Below are 5253 nucleotides of genomic sequence, written 5' to 3'. Positions count from 1 at the left end.
AAAGTTTTTCTCTTGCTCTCAGCTACACCTTTTATCTGGTTAATTATCACTCCTGTTCTCCCATGCAGGCAGAAGAGGCCCAGACATCAGAAGAAGGTTCCACATAACTAATGTGAACTAGGTATTTCAGGGCTCAAAGAAATGAAGATTTTCTACTGATAATTCAGGCTCCAGCAAAGAAGCTAGCAGTAGGAAGATCCCCCACCTCCAGCCTTCTACCTCTGTTTCTGTGTCTCTGTTTCTATCTCTCCCTGATTCTATCTTCCCTATTTTTTTGTAATCTTTCCTTTTTACATTTTTCTTAAAGACAAAGTTTTTCTCTTAGTCTCAGCTTCACCTGTGATCTTGTTAATTATCTCTCTGGTCCTCCCACCCAGGCAGAAGAGGACAGGCCTTCAGAAGAAGGTTCCACATGGATCCTGTGAACTAGGTATTTCAGGGCACAGGAGAAATGAAGATATTATACTGATAATTCAGCCTCCAGCAAAGGAGCAAGCGATTGGGAGCCCCCCACCCCCATATCACAAGCCTTCTACTTCCATTTCTGTGTCTCTGTGTCTGTCTCTTCCTGCATCTGTCTTCCCTTTTTCTGGTAAAATTTCCGTTTTACATTTTTTTTTTTTAATGGGAGAACTTTTTATCTTGCTCTCAGCTCCTGCAAACTAGGAATTTCAGGGCACAGGAGAAATTAAGATTTTCTACTGATAATTCTGCCTCCATTAAAGAAGCTAGCAGTAGGGACCCCCCCCTCCCCAAGCCCCGAGTCTACTATCACTGTTTCTGTGTCTCTGTTTCTGTTTCTCAGTGCTTCTGTCTTCCCTCTTTTTGCAGTTTTTTTTCTTTTTTCATTTTTTTAAAGGCAAAGTTTTTGTTTTGCATTCTGCTTCACATTTTATCTCATTAATTATGGCTTTGTTCCTCCCACCCAGGCAAACAAGGTCAGGTCTTCAGAACAAGGTTCCCCATGGAACCTCCAAACTAGGTATATCAGCACACAGGAGAAATGAAGATTTTTCTACTTATAATTCAGCCTCCAGCAAAAGAGCTAGTGGTAGGGACTCCCAGCCCCAGCCTTCTCTCTTTCTCTGTCTCTGTTTCTGTATCTCCCTGCTTCTGTATTCTCTTATTTTTGTAATTTTTCCTTTTTACATATTTTCTAAAAGAAAGTATTTCTCTTGCTCTCAGTTCCAACTTTCATCTTGTAAATTATCGCTCTGGTCCTCCCACCCAGGCAGAAGAGGCCAGGCTTCAGAAGAAGGATCCACATTGCTCCCACGAACTAAGTCATTCAGGGTACAAGAGAATTGAGTATTTTCTACTTATAATTCAGGATCCAGCAAAGGAGCAAGCATTAGGGAGCCCCTTCCCCACACCAGACTTCTTTCTCTGTTTCTGTGTCTCTGTTTCTGTCTCTCCCTGCTTCTGTCTTCCTTTTTTTCTGTTATTTTTCCCTTTTACATTTTTTAAAAGGCAAAACTTTTCTCTTGCTCTCAGCTCCATGTATAATCTTGTTAATTATCTATCTTTTGCTCCCACCCAGACGGAATAGGCTAGGCATAAAAAAGACAGTTCCACATGGCTCCTGCAAAATAGGTACTTCATGGCACAGGAGAAATGATGATTTTTTACTGATAATTCAGCCTCCAGCAAAGGATCTAGTGTTAGGTAACCTCTCCACCCCCAGCCTTTTATATCTGTTTCTGTGTCTCAGTTTCTGTCTCTCCCTGCTTCTGTCTTCCCTTTTTTTTGGTAATTTTTCCTATTTACATTTTTTTTAAAAGGCAAAGTTTTTCTCTACTTCCACCTTTTACCTTGTTAATTATCGCTCTGGTCCTCCCACCCAGGCAGAAAATCCCCAGCCTTCAGAATGAGGTTCCACATGGCTTCCATGAACTAGGTATTTCAGGGCACAGAAAAAATGTAGATATTCCTACTGATAATTCAGTCTCCATCAAAGGAGCTAGTGTTAGGGACCACCCACCAACACACCCGCAAGCCTTCTATCTCTGTTTCTGTGTCTCTGCTTCTGTCTCTCCCTGCTTCCGTCATCCCTTTTTTTTGGTAATTTTTACGTTTTATATTTTTTTTAAAGGCAAAATTTTTGTCTTACTCTCTGTTCCACCTTTTATCTTGTTACCTATCACTCTATTACTCCCACCCTGGCAGAAGAGGCCCAGTTTTCAGAAGAAGGTTCCACATAGCTCCCGTGAACTTGGTATTTCAGGGCACAGGAGAAATAAAGTTGTTCTACTGATAATTCAGCCTCCATCAAAGGATCTTGCAGTAGGGAGCCATCCCCACCCCCAGCCTTCTATCTCTGTTTCTGTGTCTCTGTTTCTGTCTCTCCCTGCTTCTGTCTTCCCTTTTTTGTATTTGTTCCTTTATAGATTATTTTTTTCAAGGGAAAATTTTTCTCTTGCTCTCATCTACAACTTTTATCTTGTTAATTATCACTCTGGTGTTCCCACCCAGGCATAAAGGGCCAGGCCTTCAGGAGGAGGTTCCACATGGCTCCTGCAAACTAGGAATTTCAGGGCACAGGAGAAATGAAGATTTTCTACTGATAATTCAGCCTCCAGTCAAGAAGCTAGCAGTATGGAAACCCCCCCCAACCCCAGCCTTCTATCACTGTTTCTGTGTCTCTGTTTCTCTGCAGCCATGCTTCTGTCTTCCCTTTTCCCTTTTTATTTTTTTGTAATGTTTTCTTTTTACGTTTTTTAAGAGAGATTTTCACTATAGGGTGTGTACCCTCATCAGACAGACAGAGAGAGACAGAGAGACAGAAAACGAGGAATAACCTCCCAAGGGGGATGGCCGTGCCACATACCCTTCTCCCCCATCCTCCTCTTGGGTCTTGGGCATGCACACACACACACCCGGCGTTTTAAGCCACCAGGTCCAGGATGCAAACTGTGGTCGACTATGTGGGAGTCCAGCAACATAGCTATTACGCTAACTGCTGGTCCCTACATTTTTTTTAAAGGCAAAGTTTTTGTCTTGCTCTCTCCTTCACCTTTTATCTTGTTAATTATCGCTCTGTTCCTCCCAGCCAGACAGAAAAGGCCAAGCCTTCTGAAGAAGTTTCCCACGGCTCCTTTGAACTAAGTATTTCAGCAAACAGGAGAAAATAAGATTTTCTACTGATAATTCTGCCTCCAGAAAATGAGCTAGCTTTAGAAAACCCCATCCCCACCCCCAGACTTCTATCACTGTTTCTGTGTCTCGGTTTCTGTCTCTCCCTGCTTCTGTCTTCCCTTTTATTTGTAATTATTCCTTTTTACATTTTTTAAAGGCAAAGTTTTTCTCTTACTCTCAACTCTACTCTTTATCTTTTAATTATCACTCTGGTCCTCTCATCCAGGCAGAAGTGCTCAGGCCTTCAGAAGAAGGTTCCACATGGTAGCTGTAAACTAGGTATTTCAGGCACAGGAGAAATGTAGATTTTGTACTGATAATTCAGCCTCCAACGAAGGATCTACTGGTAGGGAATCCCCCAATCCCAGCCTTCTATTTCTGTTTCTCTGTCTCTGTGTCTGTCTCTCCCTACTTCTGTGTTAATTTTGGGGGTAATTTTCCTTTTTCATATATATTTTTAAAGGCAATGTTTTTCTCTTGCTCTCATTTCCATCTTTTATCTTGGTAATTATTTCTATGTTCCTCTTACCCAGGACGAAAAGGCCAAGACTTCAGAAGAAAGTACCATATGGCTCCTGTATACTAAATATTTCAGGGCACAGGAGAAATGAAGATTTTCTACTGATAATTCAGCCTCCAGCAAAGGAGCTAGTGGTAGGGAATCCCCCCATCCCCCAGCCTTCTGCCTCTGGTTCCTCCTGTGGTTGTCAGCACTTTGGCCCTTCCCATGTGTTTGCTGACCTGGGCACAAATTTGACTGACCTGTAGAGCAAGTTCTCTAGTGGGAATAATCACCATTGCTTGTATATTGTCCTTCTTCAGGTCTAGCCATTCAAGTAAGGGAATGAGGTAGGTATCGCTCTTGCCTGCTCCATTTTTTGCTCTAGCTAAGATAGCCCTATCAGATAAAGCAATGGGAATGCTCTCCTCCTGAATAGGAGATGGTTTTTCCCAGCCCATTTCAAAAATTCCCATTAGCAACTCCCGTTTCAATCAGTAATCTGCAAACTCATTTCCTTTTGTGAAGGTCACATCCGAAGTTTTGATTCTTATTCTTTGGAGGGAGTTTTAAAGTCTTTGTCCAGTCATCACCAGATTTAATAGTGGTGGTCACACTCTGTGCTTGCTGCTGAGTGTTGTTATTGATTGTGTTGGTATTTTTCAGCTGGTTCATCTGTTGATGTGTCTGCGTGCCTCCTCCTCCAGGATCACCACTGGGTTTCACAGGGCCCCTCGGTTGATCGTTTTGACTGGATGGATCCATTATAACAGGGTTCTCTGTTCTTGCCGTGCTCATGCTGTGTTAACTGTGAAGGTGTCTCTTTCAAACTTCAAAACTTTTGAAAGTCAGTAGAGAAACTGTAATAACAGCTTATTAGGCTCTCCAAAATGAAGAGATAAATAAGTCTTGCTCAATATATGAGTCCTTTATTGCAACGCAGGCAAGCACCTGTAAGTCTCTGGACGGTAAGCAGCAGTAACTTGCTCTCATGCACTGAATTAACTTTTTATTTTTAAAAAGCCCTCTAACAAGCTTGAGTTATATCTGAATTCACTTCAATCCCATGTCCCGTGGCTCCAGTGGAGTCCTACCGCTGAGGCCACTCCCGCTCGGCACCCTTGGTCCTTTATTGTTGACTGGAAGCTCTTTTTACATTTTTTTAAAGGAAAGTTTCTCTCATGCTCTCAGATCCACCTTTTATATTGTTAATTATTGCTCTGGTCCTCCCACGCAGGCAGAAGAGGCTAGGCCTTCAGAAGAAGGATCCACATGGCTCACATGAATGAAGTACTTCAGGGCACAGGACAAAGGAGTATTTTCTACTTATAATTCAAGATCCGGCAAAGGAGCTAGTGTTAGGGAGCCCCTCCCCCACCCCTAGCCTTCTATCTCTGTTTCTGTGTCTCTGTTTCTGTCTCTCCCTGCTTCTGGCTTCCCTTTTTTTGTATTTTTTTCTTTTTACATTTTTTTAAAGGCAAAGCTTTTTTCTTGCTCTCAGCTCCACATATTATCATATTAATTAACACTCTGGTGCTCCCACCCAGGCTGAATGGGGCAGGCGTAAAAAATAAGGTTCCACATGGCTCCGGTGAGGTGGTGTTTCAGGGAACAGGAGA

The 5253-nt window shown here is 42.5% G+C and overlaps 1 pseudogene; it reads right to left on the bottom strand.

Moving 5' to 3' along the window:
* Positions 1-3783: 3783 nt before the first annotated feature.
* On the bottom strand, positions 3784-4592 carry LOC102488234 (putative ATP-dependent RNA helicase DDX6 pseudogene; annotated as a pseudogene).
* Between the last annotated feature and the right edge of the window lie 661 nt (positions 4593-5253).

This window comes from Tupaia chinensis, unplaced genomic scaffold (assembly GCF_000334495.1).
Source record: "Tupaia chinensis unplaced genomic scaffold, TupChi_1.0 Scaffold143753_1, whole genome shotgun sequence".
Taxonomy (NCBI): domain Eukaryota; kingdom Metazoa; phylum Chordata; class Mammalia; order Scandentia; family Tupaiidae; genus Tupaia; species Tupaia belangeri.
The sequence above is the reverse complement of the archived record's forward strand: the minus strand, read 5'-3'. Positions and strand labels throughout refer to the sequence as shown.